This window comes from Lacerta agilis, chromosome 1 (genome assembly GCF_009819535.1).
Source record: "Lacerta agilis isolate rLacAgi1 chromosome 1, rLacAgi1.pri, whole genome shotgun sequence".
NCBI lineage: Eukaryota > Metazoa > Chordata > Lepidosauria > Squamata > Lacertidae > Lacerta > Lacerta agilis.
The window spans coordinates 86,961,610-86,979,897 of NC_046312.1; the positions used below are offsets into that span (position 1 = coordinate 86,961,610).

The following is an 18,288-nucleotide window of genomic DNA, read 5'->3' on the forward strand; positions in this document are numbered from 1 at the left end:
TGGGATTGATGTGTGTCTGCAGTGATGCTGACAGGAAGCAGACTATCTCCTCCTCAATTCCTCAACCTTTGGCAAAACATCTGTAAAAAGCAGAAAGAACACTGCAGCTACACATGAGGGGAGAAAAGGTTCCCTTGGAATAAAAGACTGTCCACTCGTCAAGGCATAATAAATTAAGTGGCAGCATCAGACACTGGCTGATGTGTCTATCTCACTTGATAGCACAAGCCCCAGGACGCCAAAGTCATGGCATCTTCACAGATCTGCACAAGCTGGCTACCATAATGACTACGGCGATTATCTTCCCTCTCACTTTATTAGGCAGGTAATGGGACAGGTCTGAACTGCAAATGGAAGGAAGGAGAGTTGGCACACCAACACGAATGGTGCATCAACAGACTGGAGGTTAACTGCTTTCCCAGGGAGTTATTTCAAGCGGTTGCTAATGCTTTCTCTCCTGCCAAAGTCACAGAGGTGAGCTGAACCGAAGGAAAAGGAAAGACTGGGGAGGTGCAGGTGCCCACATCACAGATGGTTTTTTAATTTGCACTGTTGCCTTCCTAATGCAAGAAACTGCAGAGGCATAACTCTGCCCACTGCCTTCCACTGAACAAACAGGCCACTTCACACCCACTAATTGAGGCTGAAATGCTGCACCTGAAAAGTGTAATTAATTCCAATGAGATTTAGTGCATATGCAAAATTCTATGATCCATTTGACTATGCTGGGATCATTGACTTTAAGAAGCAGGCCTACCAAACTCTCTGCACCTTCTGAAGCAGTATATTTGGTTTATTACTTCATATCTTACAGCTGTGTAACTGTAAGACAAAGCTGGTTACAGGTTCAGGGCTTTAAAGGCAGAATGGTGACACCCTGAGTTCAGAATCACTTTCTCAGCAAGGCTGGATGGTTACTGATGAATATTGTCCTGAGCTGCAGCATAGGTATTGGACAGGGTGGGGTATGGAAAGGCAGATAGGAAGGATAAATAATTTCTGAGCTCAAATTCTTATCAAACTAAGTGCCTACAAGTTTTAGAAAAAGTTAAAAAAGAAAAATGTGTTTTTTCTTGCAATTCTTGCAATTTCTGCAAAATGAGATAGCCTGGCTGCTCTGTGTTTATAGTCATTGAGTGAATTCAGAGCAGTGATTGATGATGAGTAGGCACCAGGAATCCTTAATGCTGACAGTCATGATCTGTCATCTACCTAGGTATAAAAGTCTAGGATTTCTTGGGACTTCTTATCACCCAAGCAAGTCTCATTGCTTAATTCTGAACAATGCTGCCTTGCCTCTTTTTCACCTCTAACGTTGCTACAGGCCTGTCCCTCTGACACTCAGGCCCTGGTAGGGGCCAGTTTGAAGAGTTCCTAATTTGATCTGACCCTGAAAAGGTGCCTCAGCCAGCCATGATGACAACAAGTAGGATGAACTGAGGCAAAGGAGGACACAACTCGTGTAACTTTCCTATTTGTGTAGAAGAGTGAAATTTTTCATGCTAGCAGGTCAAGATGTTCCCCTTCTTAAAAAGCAAGCTATTCCTGCTTAAGTTACACCTGCTTTTAAACTTTAGTTTTATCATACAGGATAATCCTAAAAACAGAGGTGGGGAATCTCAGGCCCAAGGGCCAATTATAATCATCCAAGCTTCTCTACCCAGAGGCGTAGCAAGGTTAGGTGGTACCCGGTGCAAAAAAAATCTTGTCATCCCCCCACATTGATTTATTTTTATTTTATTTTAATGGTTTGATTTTCTTCCATATTTGGGAGGGGGGGCCAGAGTTGTTGAGCTTTTTTGGGGAAGCCAGAGTGGTTGAGCTTTTTTTGCAGAGATTGTGTGCCTTGCAACAAAGCAGGCAGACTGCTTTGGCAGTGGGAAGCCTGTGCATGCCAAAACCACGCCGTCTCTCACAGACATTGACTGCCGCACAGCATTTTGTCACCCCCTCTCAGAGGTGACACCCAGGGAGGACCGCACCCACCGCACCCACCTTGCTCCGCCCCATCTCTACCTTTCCCTTAGGACTCTCTCCAAGCCACACAACTTCTTCAGCCACGCCCTCTTTTTCTATGCCTCATAACTCACTGGCTGCACTTCCCATTCTCCATGGCTGAAATGTGTCCTTGAGCTTTGATATAGACTCTTTCCTAGATGGAATACAGTGGTGTGGGTGTGGGTGGGTGTAGAATAGCTTACTATACAACAGTAACATTTATAGTCATTGCTCCACCCACATTTGGCTCTGTCCCTGCCAGTAATTGGCATGTGGGTCTGAAATCTTACTTGGAAGAGAATGTGTCCTGCATGCTATTAATGGTCCCCATCTCTGAGATGTAGGATCCTGGGCTTCTGGCCATTCTACAAAAAATGTATGTGAACCAAGAAAGAGATGTATGGACTGGGGAAAAGATATGGAAATTAAGTGTGCCAAAAGCTATGCTCTATCTTCCCGCAGCTATGTTCCTCGCAGCTTTAGGGATAATTCTTGGTCTTTGGAGTCTCCTTCCTCCTACCCAAATTCTGTCAAAAATATCATGCAGTACAGATGATGTAATTAAAACCACAATAACCCACCACTAAATAGCACTGGATAACAAGCTTAGTATATTATTTCTTTTTTAAAAAAACAACACTTTTTTTGTTTGGAAAGCTTGCCAAATATATGTAACTGTTAAATTAGTTAATTAGGTTGTTTATTTGGAGCCATACATATAGGTCTGGCCATTTTAAAAACGTAAGCAGAGAAAATGGAGTATTTTCCCCAGTTGACAAGGTTACACTAAGATACTACCCTCCATCTCAATGTGTTTTGATTACATGATTCACTCAAGCAGAAACACCCATTATGAGCTGCTAAATAACACAGGTTCTCTGCTTCAAATCCCAAGCAAAATACTAACAATATAAGTGTTTGCTGCAAAGCAAATTCTCTTTAGCACCACCAAAGTTTGTAATACTCATATGAAATAAAAAATTTTTTAATTTGTTATGATACCCAGGCATCGATGACATGGCCACAGATTTAGACTGAAATTCCAGAATGTACTTTGCTGGAAGTAAACTGTATTGAAATCAATGGAACATGGTTTCAAGCAATCACAGCTGAGAGCACTTTGTGTGATCTCAGAGCGCAACTCAGATTAGGCAGAACATTCCACCTTGACTTGGTGGCCCATACAGCTAGGTTTCTCAGCTGGCTTCAACTCTTACTCTGAGTTTATAAACTAGCAGGGCAGGTGCTTAGTTGGAGACAGACATTCATCCTTTGCTTAGTAGTTAAGCATCTGCTTTGAATACAGAGAGTCTCAGGTTCAATCCCTGACATCTTCAGGTAGAGTGGGTAGGGTCTGCTGTCTGAGACCCCACGAAAGCCACTGTCAACACTACTGAGCTAAGTAGATTGACCAATGGCCCGACTTGGTTTAAAACAGCTTCCTATATTAAAGGACTGGACTCAGGCTATTCTCAATCTAGGTTACATTAAACACCACATTCACCTTTACCAGCAACATTTGTGCCATCAGTACCTTAAGAATGGTCAGAGCCATCAGTGCCTTAAGAATGGTCAGAGCACACACAATATTTAGGGGGGTCCCTCAATCAAGCCATAGGTTCAGTGACCCTGTGAAGATACTCAGCACATTCTTTGGATACTGGTTAGCCCAGGATCTTCCAGAAGAACTCTTAAGTTCATTCATAGGTACTCACAAAGGGTGCCTTACAGAGTTGCCAAAAACATGATATCAGTAGCATAGCTAGTATATTAGTAGGGCTGGTGGTGGAACAATATCAGGAACCCCTTAACACACTTTTTGGCACTAAGACTATTTGAGTGCCCCCAACTTATTGTTACATTGTGTAAACAAGACAAGGCAGGTCTCTGTCTATACACGAACCTTGTGTAAGCCAATTGTATTCTAAAGAATGTGGTGAATATGCTTAGTGTCTAGCAATCGGGAGCAATGCTTAAAACCTTTCCATATTAGTCTCATCAGTAAGAGGTTAGCCAGCTACCACTGTAATTCTTATTCCTATACTTTTAAATTAACTGGCCAGCTTTGTCCAATGAGATGACCCCAGGGAGATCTCTCTTATTCCACACTACAGTGAATTCAAACAAGAAAAAAAATGATTTCATTATCTTACTGCATTTTCATAGGTAACAGTATGATAGCACCTCTAGTCAGACCTGTAAAGTAATACCATTGCAGTGAATATGGGGTAGAAGGGTCAATTTGATATTTCCCACAGGAGAATCCATCTCTACTTAATGAGCTAAAATCCTTGGTATTCCAAATTCTCTTTAAGAAAAGTGAATTATAATGAAGTGCTTATGAAACATTTTGACCCCAGAAGAAATCTCATGTTGGGGGGGGGGGGGAGAAGGTGGTGTGTTTTGGATTTCCATGGACGGGGCTACATCCAAAGACCCCTATGTTCATTCCCACCACCTTCCTCTTCCTTTGCACAAGTGGCCACAACCATTGGGATGTTCAATTCCCAGCTTTTATTAGGAATTAAGTCAGTTGTTACAGCAAACTCTTCATTACCCCCAACAATGACAAAGATGCCTCCACATAGACAATACCCCACCACAGTGAGCCAGTGGCCCCACTCAAGAGAACCTTGGTACAGAATGAATAGTCCCAACAGTTTCTCCTGGCAACTTTACGTCAACCTTCTTGCAGGAGTTTAAAATATATTGCTCTTCCCTTCCAGAAACATCCTGCCTCCCTGGGTGTTGAGGCAACAGAGTCCACTCAATAAGATCTAAGTCCCAGGCAGTGCTTATGCAGCCCTTCAGGGACTCAGGAGGACTTTCTGTCACATGGGAGGGAACTGCCACATGGATGAGCCTGAGTTGGAAGCTGTTTGTGTTATAACAAATACCATAAGCAATAAAATCCTGCGTTAAGTACATTGTGTGATATTAAAGACTGAAGTACTCCTATTTAAGATGGCATGTGGGCACATTTTCTTCTAAAGACTCTTTCCCTCTTGAATTATTTTAAGCTTTGTTGCTTCCTTCCATCTGCACAGTTTTAATTACGTAACCGCCAGGCATCAACACAAAACCTTGCAAGGTGCCTATTGATTCCTGTCAATAGCTGAATTTTTAACAACAGGAAGCTGTGTAGAAGTTTTCAGACATTTTTTTTAAAATGAGAAATGTCCATTTCTCATTATGCTCCTAAGCGTAAGTGAGAGTGGGAGACATGTGAAGTGGGATCTACAAATGACATTTGGCTAACGGAAAAAAGAAAAGCAGGTATAACACAACACTTTCAGGAGGTGTTAGAAAAGCTGTCTTCAGCATTTCCACAGGTAATAATCTCAGCAAAAGCTCCCTTGAAATATAACTGTGTGGATATTAACACTTTAAGATGGTTGCATTTTACTGTGTAAACCAAGAGAGCCTCTCAGTTGGAGCTGAGTTTACAGAATAAGCACTCACTTACATGCTTTCTCTCCATACAATACTCCTAACTTGTTTTAATAGTTATAAATCATTGTAAAGAGGTTTTAGATATTGACAAGTAGGACCACCAACAAAATGCTGCAGTATATCCCCCACAAAAACCTTGTGCTGAGTTCCTCTTTACTTTGGGTGCCAGGATTAGAAACTCTTCCCCTTCAGTTGGGAAGAGAGAAGAGGTGCAAAAAGCATACCTCTGTGAGTGAGTGTGGTGGTGGTGTGATATAGGTTCGTTTCAGCACACCGATAGGGTTACTGATGAAGTAACGTACGTACACTGTTTTGTTGTCCCCACAGTAGCCATTTTGTGTTATGCCCCATACCCATGATGGCCATTTTATGACTGGTGCCCACATAACTTCTGCAATATTCCCAATGTACCCACTGGCCCCAAAAGGTTGATGACTCCTGGGGCTGAAGCAAGCCAATTCACTTTCCTTCATCCCCCCCCCCCCCCACCAACACTCACAATCGTGTGGCTTCTAGTTACCACTGAGAATACTAACTCTTTGTTGGATAGTTGTTTTTGAGGTGGCTGGCCCTTTTTAGCTTTTAAAAGATTTTCCAAACCTCTAGAAATGCCAGGGATCCCATGAACATTCTGATAACTCCCTCTTGTTTTGGCTCAGTTCCTGCTGGTAATTCAGAGTGGATAGATCCAAAAGATCCATTAATTTCAATAGGTCTACTCTGGGTAAAACTTAGTTGAAGACCATTCTAAGTTTGTTATTAGAATGAGAGCATTACAAATGTTTGTTTTCTGCAAGTTGTTTTCTTCAACTTGGATCCTGAGATCCAAGGATCTTGGGTCCTTAGCAAAACATGATGGCATGGCATTATCAAATGGATAGCTGATATAAGTCCAACACAGGTTAGAGTAATTGCACTGCGTATCAAGGAAAGTTGGAATGGAGAAAAAGTTTGCAGGACAAATACTGACAAATGAAACCAGCTGGGACAGCTCAGTCTTCCAGTATTCTTCACTCTATTCAAATATCCAGTAGATAACTGAAAAGATTTAGATTAGAATTTGATCTCTTTATGAAACCAAGTGTAGCTACAAAGGCAGAAAGGGAAGTTATGTGTCTTTTCAAGGTGTTAAAATTATGCATGGTGTGGAGAAAGCAGATAAATAACAGTTTTTCTCCATCTCTCATTACACTAAAGATTAATGCAAATGGATCTATGCCATTGTTGCACTGTGATTCCACCATAACCATGACTCCAGCTTGACAACCACTGATGCAAAGCTAAAATTAAGGGAGAAGGGTAGATTGCAAACACAAGTTTTCTCCTATAGGCATGAGACCACAGGACTCCACTAACACTCCAAATGAAACTCAGCACCACTGCTGCTACTTAAAGCACCACACACAACCTGCAAAGACAAGGCACGCTACCCAGTAATCAAGGAGGACCAGTGACCGTGCCCATTTTATTAATTTTTTTAGATACCACTTTTCATATTAAAAATTTGTACCCTCCTTTGAGCACCAGCCACTCAAACCTTACTAGGTCATGCTACCGTGGAGAGCAATTCACTGGTAGACCACACTGACCTGGACAGATTATATGGGGAAAGGCAGCCTCAGAGATAACCCAATCCCAAACTCTCTAGAGATTTATAGGTCTAAAAACCAACACCTTAACCTTGACTAATCAGCAGCCATTGCAGATCCTCACCACCATATGCAGGTGTGTAGGAAGTCCCACATAGCTGCATCATCCTGAGCTATCAGTGGCTTCCAGTCATCCAGTTATAAAATTGCCAACAATAGCTTGGTCAGAGCTGGAAGTTAAGTTCTCCTTGTCACTTAGGTCACTAGAGCTTCCATTGACAAAGACAGACTCAAGAGCACCCAAACTTGCCTTTTGAGAGAGAGTGCAACCGCATTCTGAATTCCCTGCTCCCAGACCCAGGAATTTCCCACTCACAGTGCCTGTCTTATCAGGATTCAGCTTCAGTTTATTTTGCACCCCTTTGCTCAGGCAACTCAAGGAGCTAGCTTTGGTTTGTAGGTCTGAGCAATGGAGCTATGCCTCTCCATTATTCCTGTTTTACGCAGAGCACCTATATTTTTTGTAGTTACTCGAGAAATAAAATCACAATTAATAATCTCTTCCTATTCAACTAGTTGTTGATGATAACATAGATGCTGCTTTTGTCACTGAAGAGGACAATTTTGTTATGTTATTAAATTGTCATGCATCAAACAAGGATTCACACCTAGAAACCATTTGATGCTGTGCTTTTCTCAAGACCCCTAAACTTCCATCACCCACAGCCATCTCTTAGCATTTAAATCAATATGTTTTGTGTTCTCTCTGCCCCCCCCCCAATCTCTCTCCCCTGTACTTAAAACTAACAAGTGATAGTGCTTGACTTTCGGGAGGGAGAGTGGGGAAGTGTGATTTTTAACAGGATGCTGATTTCTATTTTGAGCTTCCCCCACCCCCGCCAATTTGAAGGGAAGCCAAAGCAAACCTTACAAATGCAGAATGATTCACTAGGGATCTTTACAACAAGAACAACATGATGCAGACAAGCTGGGGTGGGGAACTTCCAGTCTGTTGGCCAGGCATTTTCAGGGAAGCCACATCCACCTGTCCTTTACCTGATGTCATACATGATATTGGGCTGTGCAAATAAGGGCAAGGTTTTAAAGGAACAACCAGGAGCTGAAAGTGGACTCCTGGTTATTCATTTGCTGTAGCAAGGCACCAGTTAGCTGCCCATCAGCTGATAGGCAGTAGGAGTGTGCCATGCTCAACGAGGGGGAAAATGGTTCCCATTGAATGGAAAGTGCTTCTCCCGCCCACCTCTGATTTTTTTAAGCTGCCCCACGTGTCTCCCTTCTACCACCAACATAGGAGATAGAAAGGAGCCCTCTCCTGCCCCTTGGAATGCTTGCAAAACCTTTTGCTGTCCCTGCCTGTGCTCTCCTTTTCTCCTCTGACACTGGGGAGGATCACAAAACCCCTTCCAATCTGCAACACAGGAAAGTTGAAAGGGGGATATCAAGGGCAGGCATGGGGTTGGTTGATTTTCTGTTCCCCCTTCACCATCCCCCTGTCACCACCACTGTTGCTGTCAGAAAGAAGAGAAAGAAACCAACGTTTTAAAATGACCAGGAGGGAACCAAATGCAGGATTGCCAGCTGGCCACATTTCGACGTACGCAAAGAAATACATTTTGCCATCTAAAAATGGAGCCTGCAAGGTCCTCTAAAGCTGCCTATCTGCACCACTACTGAAGGGTGCATAACAGAGTCTTCCTAAGATGGTAATGCTGAACTATTCTACAGAGTGCGTACAGATTTGTGAAGTGGGAAGTGACATATGGTATAATTTGGAAGGGCTTACTGGAAGGCAGTTAAATTGTGAGCTAGTGATAGATAGAGGAGTTGGGGATCTTTCATCAATGCCAGGCTGACAGCTTTGTAGGCAAAGTGGCCCCACTGAGAAGCAAAACTATCTCTGCATACTCAGCTGAACCCAGATGTTTACAGAACTACAAAAAAATTAAAATATGCATTGCCCACAAAAATCTGTGCATGTATACACTCATGTGGCAGAGGAAAGTAATCTGCAGGGATGTGTCAGTCAAGCACCTCTCCCCCCCACCCCCTGAATGAACCTGTAGATTACCAGAGTCTGACTGACCATGGCTTGGCTCTCCCTGTCCATAATTGGTGAACCAACCAAAGCAAAGCATAGGCGCATCTGCCACCGAGACAACTTATTTCATCAAAAATTGCATTTGTTCTTAAAGGAGCTCCTCTCAATATCTGTTGCAAGATGGTGCATAGCTGTCAACTTTTCCCTTTTCTTGCGAGGAATCCTATTCGGAATAAGGGAATTTCCCTCTAAAAAGGGGGAAAGTTGACAGCTATGTGGGAGATGGAGGAGATTATTAAGCAAGGACAAGAGGGGGAGACAAACATAGCAGAATAAACAATGGAACACAGAGCAGAAAAGAAGAAGATCAGATCCAGCAGCACATTATGGACACAGCTCAGTATTTTGTTATAGATCTCTCTTGCACAGACTAATAGTGTTACTCAGGGAGTCAAGAACAAAACTCTGCCACACAGAATTAAGGTAAAGGCTTCCTCAGCTATAGATTTAGCCAGTGCACTGCATTTCATCTGAAGATCATGGGGTGGCTTCCAACATAAATTGCAAAATGTGAACACAAAAGACTTAATAAAAACAAAAAGAAACCAATAACCCACCCCACCCCCTGAACATTTAAAAGGACATAGAACATTCATCAGCCAAAGGCCTGGTTAAAAAGAAACATTTTCTCTTGGCATCTCAAGCTATGTAATGAAGGTGCCAGGTGAGCCTCCCTGGGGAGAGCATTCCACAAAGGTGGAGCCACCACAGAAAAGGCCTGTTTTTGTGTTGCCACCTTCTGGATCTCTCTGATGTCGATTGCTTTCCTCTTCCCTTCCCATTCCTTTTTTCTTTTGTATCTTGTCTATTAGATTGTGAACCTTATCTTTTAATGAATGTGCAGAGCACAGATAATTCTAGGTGCTGATTAATAATGATAATAATGGTAATACTAATAACAGTGCATTGAAGAAGAAGAATGGTAATATGGCAAACTGGTCAATGCCAACCCAAAATACAGTCATTTTTGCATCCCCCCATCACAATTCCCTTGGCACCCGCCTAATTTAATTGAAAAGCACATTGATTCTTTTTGGGCACACAGACTGACATGACCTTAAAACTGAAGCGTGGCTCATTATATGGTAACAATTGTTCTTGATACAGTTTTTTTCTCTTCACCACCCACATTCACAGCAGCACAAAGAACAATCTGGGCCCAGTACTTTGCATCCAGACCATTGTGCTTTCCCCCTTATTAATTTGACACAGACAGCAAACTTCCTCGGGCCGCAATCGTTAACTCTCTCTGTGACATTTGTGGTTACAGATGCACGCAGTCAGAGAAATGGCACTACAATTAAATAACTACTAACCAATGCAAACACATCATATAACACCAGGCTATGATGCAAATGTTCTTGGTTTCTATTTTAATAAGACTAGTGACACTGCCGGTTAACAATGAAGGCAATAGGCACATTATAAGCTGGCAGGCAGACATTAGGTAACACAGAATTCACAGCCTGGGTCTCTGTAATGAATGTGCTAAAGGAAAGCATCTGAAGTGTACTCTTCTTAATATGCTTTGTCTCTTTTTCACTTGAAAGCCGGTAGAAGGAAGCTGGATTAGTTTGCAGGGCTCTCCCCCTCCTCCCATAATATGGAATAGTAGGCTTGGGGGTGTAATTTACTTGCTCCTGAAATAAATAGTAACATAGGTACAGTTCTTAAGGTGGTACAGTCACATAGAGTGCCCATTCAACACACCAGCAGAGTGTGCCAATGGAACAGAAATACATCAGACAGTTCTAGGTTTATTGACAGTATAATGCAGTTGCACAGCTTATAAACTACATACAGTTGTAATATACAGACCTTCCAGAAGCATGTAGTCTCCTTGCAATGCTTGAACACATACTGGGCTCAGGCCAAGGGCCAAGAGCAAACTTGCTTCAAACAAATTGTATTTATAATTTAGATTGTGCTGAGTCACTCTTGCATGCTTAACTAGTTGCAGGTGCAGGACAAGCACACCCCAAACTAAGCAGCACACCTAGCTTAACCCTTTCTTGTCTCCCCCCCCCTGTATACATAAACCCTTACGCACTAAAGTATTTGTCATAGAGCAGTTGGTGGCCCTGTGTGGGGAGGAGATAGTCTAGTTGGAACAGAATTAATCTTCTACTATTATATTGGATACAGCAGAGAGGCTGCTAAATAATAATAATAATAATAATAATAATAATAATAATAATAATAATAATGGGACAAGCCTTCCTGTCTCTACCTCACCACCCTGTCGCTGCCTGGGAGTCGTACAAGGAGGGGTTGCTAAGTACTGACTTCTAATCTCGCTAACATTTTTGGACGTGTGCCAGCAGACCAGAGGTTCCACACCACTGCTATAGACTGCAAGGAGGCCATCCCCCTTCTGGTTGTGTGTGTCAGGGGCACTGATATCAATCTCATGTGCCCACCAGCTCCTGATCCTCTTCCAGGTTCTCTGCCAGTCTGGTTCTACACACTGTCATGTTACCTGTGGAATTTTAAAGGATTTCAGTGTAGGATGGCAAAAACATTCTGAGAGATGCTAGAGGTAAAGAAAGCCATAGACGAACATTCAGATGAACATTATCCTGGCCTCTGCAGCATAGATAGTTTAATAGAATGGGGCAGCACAGCACTTTTAAAACCTTAACCGCTCTGGCTATAAAATACAACTCCACTGGGCTCTTCTTTTAGAAAAGTTATGACAAGGGTAATCAATAAGACTTGTTAGCATATGGTGTGAAAGGGTCCAGAGGACTCTTTCTACTCCCTGGGTGCATCATTTGAAAGGGCAATGGGGATATATCACTGCACTGTGCAAGACAATAATTCCATTCAAAGTCCCAGGTTTCGAATGTTTCATATGAAAACATTAAATATTGTCAGAAATGCTCTGTCTTTCAATTGTAACATTGGTCTTCACAACAGGACATAAAATCAGTGCTGATTTAAAACTTATATAAAACTGCAAGGTGTTTCAATGAATTGTTGCCATTCATTAATCACCTATCCATATGTTTTTGTTGACTGGAACATACTCGAAAGCATACTCGAAATAGCATACTTGGAAGCAGAGGCTTCTGAGATCTGATATTTTCAGTTTAGACATTACGGGCTGCTCTTCACTAGAGCACTCTTCACATGATCATTGTGTGGCCAGTTTCCATGCACAGGGATCATACAGGCAGCTTGCATGCAAAGGAACAGGAGTGGGGCTGTCCACCCCACTTCAGCGTTCAAAACTCCCACTGTTCTAGGCACATTTTGCAACAGGGAATCTCATTAGCGCAAGCAGTTTCTGCGCTCTGGGCGCAGTACTGCGCCTAAGATTTCAGATTAAAACTGCAGAGTAGAAGGAAAGGATGACCTTTTTTGCCTCCCCACTTCCAGCTACTCTCTGAAGACAGGAGAAGAGACCTTCTTAAGAATATTAGGGGGTGGGCAGGGGAAGGACTAGACTGGGCATCCCCAAACTTGGCCCTCCAGATGTTTTGGGACTACAATTCCCATCATCCCTGACCACTTGTCCTGTTAGCTAGGGATAATGGGAGTTGTAGTCCCTAAACATCTGGGGGGCCAAGTTTGGGGATACCTGGACTAGACTATGTGAAAAATGAACATAATATTTTAGCTGCAGTTCATTCATTTCCAGCTTTGTATTCTTGTTATAAAAAAGTGCACCTAGGCATTCCATTTTTACACCCATAACCTAGGTTTAAGGTGCCATTTAGCTCCTAGCTTTCATATCTCAGTTTCTAACACTTTCCCACTTCCAATTCAATGCCCATGTGAAAAGCCATATTTACATGCAGGGAGGAACTTAGGACAATCCTTGGGTAGCAGCCTAACCTTTCTTGTGTGTGCTCATCATGTCTAAGACTGTATGTTGTGGAATACATTGTATACACATCTTAAATACTTAACATAGAATCTATGGGACTCAATGGTCATCTAGCAACTCCCCATGTCAACTTGGATAGCTCAGTTGGTTAGAGTGTGGTGCTGATAATGGCAAGGTTGCAGGTTTGATCCCTGTGTAGGACAGCTGCATATTCCTGCATTGCAAGGGGGTCGGACTAGATAGAATTGTAGAGCTGGAAGCGACCCTGAGCTCTATAAAGTTGCCCTAAATTTGGACCTTGCTTTGTATTTTTTTTCCATGTAGAAATCCCTTTCCACATGGATTTCATCCAGCATTTTCTAAATATCACCTGGAAATTTGAGGAAGCAAACTAGTGTTAGCAAAAACTATGGATGACTTGTCCAAGTAATCAGCAACCCTCCTGTTGCAACATTCCCCCAGCCTCCAAATCCATGCAGATTAGTAGTGAAAACTGTACCCAGACCACCAACCAGCAATCTCTGAATCATATACCTGTGAACCAATCACTGAATTGCCTCTGTTGATCTCACGGAGGCTGTTACAGTAAAGTCTGCCAATCCTGAAATTATCAAACAAAACAGCACCTGCAAAGCATGCAATGTCCAATTGAGCGCAAATAGACAGGGGGCCACATTCACTCAGCAAGTGGGTAAAACAACAACTGACCTATGCACAAACATTTTAAGAACCCTAAATCCACAAGATTGGCAAAAAATAAAAAAACAAAACTACTGGGTGCAAAACACTTTAATTTAGATAATAACAGTGTGTCTGATTGAACAATTATTGCAATAAATATGCTATCTGATCCAGGAACATTGGTAACAAGAAAAACCATCTATTTTATCAATTTATTATAAAAGTATTAGATACTGCTAATTTATACAATACAACATGACAGTGTGCGGCAATATATACAATAAAACATAAAACACCATTAAAACAGTACAAAACAGTCTGCATATATACTGTAGTACCTGACATACCGGTAACTCAGCTACAGCAAATACAACACATCTAAATATTCCCTCCTCACTGCACCATTTGATTCACATCAGAGCAGCTAAAGAAGGTGGAAGATTTAAGAACATATATGTTTTCCTTTTCAGATATATCTCTGCTTTATTAGTCAATGAAATAAATGTTTGGTTTTAGTGGTTAACAGCATCCTTCCAAGATCTAGAGCAAACATGCCTGAAGTGGTGTTTGATGCTTTAAAAATACTCTCGTGTGTGTGTGTGTGTGTGTGTGTGTGAGAGAGAGAGAGAGAGAGAGAGAGAGAGAGAGAGAGAGAGAGAGAAACATTATTGTAATGTCCTGAAATATATCTGTCATAAAGATATTGCAGATGTTCCTAGTATGCTTGACACCACAAAAATAATGCATCTGTTAACACACAGCTTCTTTTATGTCCCATAAAGATACATTTTGCAGTCTTCTTTTCTGTCCTATGTCCTTGCACCTCCAAGGCATGAATTTGGGAAAGCAATAACCAAAGCTGCCTTCAGACCCTGTTTGAACTTCATTTATTTAAAGCAGGGATGGGGAACCTCCAGCCAAACTAGCCTCACCAAGTTTTCTAATTAGACCTGCGAGGCAATATTTCCCTGCCACAGACACCTGCCTCACACCTGTTGACATAAGATGGCCAATGTGAGGCAGCCGGGGACGACACAAAATTCTAATTCAGACGGCCAGGCCCCCCAACTTCTATGGCAGCCGCAAACGCATGCCACGGGGCATACTGACATCATGCGTGTGGGAACGTTTATATAATTTAGCAAAGTTTAAATGATCCCTTGTTTGAGTTTATGCAGCGACAAGCGGGTTGCTAACTTGTTTGAGTCCTATCAATAATTATACCTTCCTGGTTGATAATCCCTTTCTGTCCCTCTTAAAGAAAACACACATGAATCTGAATCATATTAACATAAACTACTTTACTATCAGATTCGTTCAGGTTTACAGAGTTGTTCCTGAAGGCAGGCTTAGGTTACATAACAGATAAACTATATAGGCTACCAGATAGTAGTGAGTCATGAGAGAGAGTTTGGATTTGATATCCCGCTTTTCACTACCCGAAGGAGTCTCAAAGTGGCTAACATTCTCCTTTCCCTTCCTCCCCCACAACAAACACTCTGTGAGGTGAGTGGGGCTGAGAGACTTCAGAGAAGTGTGACTAGCCCAAGGTCACCCAGCAGCTGCATGTGGAGGAGCAGGGACGCGAACCCGGTTCCCCAGATTACGAGTCTACCCCTCTTAACCACTACAACTGCATCCGAGCAGTTATCAGTTAACACTCCTTGCAGCAACCGACAAACCAACCAACTGACAAAACTGCCTGCCACATAGAGGCAGTTAGTCCTCTTGGAATGTTGGACTTGACTGAGAGCTTTATATCCCACAAAGCGCACATGCTGTGGGGCATGCACGCACGGCACACTGACATCACACAGCCCTGAGCTCCCTAAATAACAAGGGCAAGGTAGCATGTGTGGAGGGAGGTAAAGTCACAGCTGTAGGGGAATATCTGTAAACCTTAGAATGTATTCCTGATTGATCCACTGCAAGCAGGGCTTGCATTCAGCATCTTTTAAATTTGCAAGTGCAAATCCTACTGAAAAAAGTTTCACACAGGAGCACCTGATCAGAGTGTGGCCAACTCCCTGTCAAATACCAAGCCAAGGTGGTTTTAAATTCAGTGCCAAATACACGGCTCACTAGGATCTGAGCTTCTGAGCAAAGCAAATCCCTGATTAGAGTAGGGGTTTCATTTAACAACGAATTTTAGTGCTGCTTTCTGCAGGAATTTTTGCAGCTGTAGCTTGAATGCAAAATTTGGTTGAAAAGGAAGAATTAGGATGCACCTTGAATGTGTGACTGATTCTTTCTTTGATGTTTGAATCAGTTGCAGCCATACAGTGTCAGGTGACTGAGAGGCTGATGACCCCATACACCTGTCAGAAGCGTTCCTTAGCCAGCTTTAAAGGCATGTCTAAACTTAACATGTTAACCACAGTTTTCATTGTTTCCTCCTAAAATATCCTGAGAATTGTAACTCTTGTAAGGAGATTTCTAACAAATAAGTTTTAGCACCTACAGAAAACTATAATTCTTTGGTAGAAGACACACTATCTCCTCCCAAACCAAATAGACTGAATGTCTTTGACTTTTCTTTGTATGACTTACTGCCTACGGTAGTTCTGCATAACTGCCACCGCCATTCCATTCTTAGGTATCTCTGTACTTCTTGAACCCCAAAATGAAGCACCCTAGGCTCGATTCTGTACTTGTCAGGCCTCATCTCAGATTTGGAACATAATTGCACTGTTGTTTCCTATGCCTTAAATACTAACTTCCTCCCAGGAGTACAAGTCTATGAAACGGTATATTGAGCAGAAACCAAATCAAGGCAAATAGTATCTTCTCAAACAAAACAAAGGTGACTCAAACGAGTGCAGAGATAAATATATTACAAATGAAAGGAGAGAAGGTTCTCAAAGGAGATGAATCCAATTCTAAATGTAACATAAAAGAAAGAAATAGTTGCTTTTTAATTTGCAAATGGGAACCCCCCCCCCATTCAAGTTGTGCCTTATAGAAGAAACATTTGAAGAACTCTTGGTGCTCTGGTTATTTTACATAGATGATTAATCTGGTTGAAAATTCATAAGGCTGTATTCTCAGCCCAAGGGATATTCAGCCATCCCCTTTATTAATCTATTCTAGAAGGCTTCATCCTCTTATCACTTTGCTGATTTGCTTTCTGTCTCCAGAGGTCTGTAATATATACAAGTATTACCTAAATCCAAAAGCTAAAACTGATTGAATTTTATAGCACTGTGTTATACACTGACGAAAACAAAACTGCGCATGAAAACTGTACTGGGACTTGGGATGAAATTTTCATTTCTATTTTTGTTCAAGCATACTCCCCCACTTTCTTAATATACAGGTAAATTTGTAGAGAAATGCTTCAAACGATAGCAGCAGAATGGATATGCAAGCTTAATATGTCATTATTTTTAAATGCCTTAAGAACCTGACTGTAGTGGAATGAAAGCTGAGAAATAAAGCAGCTACCTTCAGGAAGATGAAGCTACAAGGAATACTGCTACTGGCTATGAATGGTCATCCCTCAGTTTCCCATCTGATGGTAGGGCCACATCCCTCAGCATGGGTGTAAGGTCAATTCCCACTGGTCCTCTGCAATATCTACACATTGAGTAGGGTGAATGAAGACAAGTGCCTACAATTACAAATGCATAGATGCTCCACACAATTAAGAGGTCTGCATGATCAAGGGGCACAATAGCAACTGCATTTGTGTCTGTGCTCTTTTTGATACATTTTGCTCAATGTGCAGACACCAATGTCAGGCACAAAGGCAGCAAGTTGAGGTCTGCTCGATTCACACAATTATTACTGTATATATTGGATGAAAACATGGAAAGGCATTCAGTGTGCATCAAAGAGGATGGGTGCTCTGGTATACAAACAACTAGAAGCTGAGTTGAAAATGGCTTCCAAATAACTTCCAAATAACTTTGGAAAACCCATGCAGAAGGGAAGTGAAATATACTCGGAGTCCAGTGTGACTTTCATGCTCTTTATTCAGCTGATAGTAGTGAGGAACGCAGTTTCCCCAAAACGTTTGCTTTATATACACTATTTACACAATGGGCCCCACGTGATTGGCTAATTCCGGGATACTCCTGTATGCCAATCGGAATGCGGATTCACTTCCACCTGGAGCTGGATTGGGTGGCTCCTGCGGACCAATCAGACTGCTGCAATCTCAATCCTATTGTTCTGGGACCAATCAGACTGCTCCAATCTCAATCCTATTGTTCTGGGACCAGTCAGACTGCTGCAATCTCAATCCTATTGTTCTAGGACCAATCAGATTGGTGCATTTTGGATCCTATTCAACTCAGTACATAACAGGAAGGGAAGAGATAGGGAGGGAGGGAGCTGCTGCTCTGAATACCTAAGCATACTGATGATTACCTAGAGTACAGAGACTGCTCCTGGAAAAGAAGGCAGTTCATTGGAGCCTACTAATTCCTGTCCTCTATGGGTAGAAACAGATGTGGATAGTGTCATGAGACAAAGGTTCTTGAGAGCAGAAGCAGAGCAGAAGAAGTAAGGCAAGGCCTATACAATCATTCAAGCCTTCTACCTGTAACTGTTAACAGCAAACTGCCAAGTCACTGTGACTCATCTTGGGTCATCCCTATAAAAGTAGCCAGTCT

The 18,288-nt window shown here is 42.2% G+C and overlaps 1 protein-coding gene across 2 annotated transcripts in view; it reads right to left on the bottom strand.

Annotated features, from left to right (window-relative positions):
- Positions 1 to 18,288, bottom strand: part of CNTNAP5 (contactin associated protein family member 5) — a 285,642-nt gene that overhangs the window by 170,489 nt on the left and 96,865 nt on the right. The window contains exon 1 of one of the 2 annotated variants that reach the window (XM_033161902.1): positions 10,978 to 11,035. The exons of the other annotated variant lie outside the window; for it this stretch is intronic. The gene's annotated coding sequence lies outside the window, so the exon portion shown is untranslated. Of the gene's footprint in view, positions 1 to 10,977; positions 11,036 to 18,288 lie in introns of those variants that run through there. 2 annotated transcript variants of the gene reach the window in all.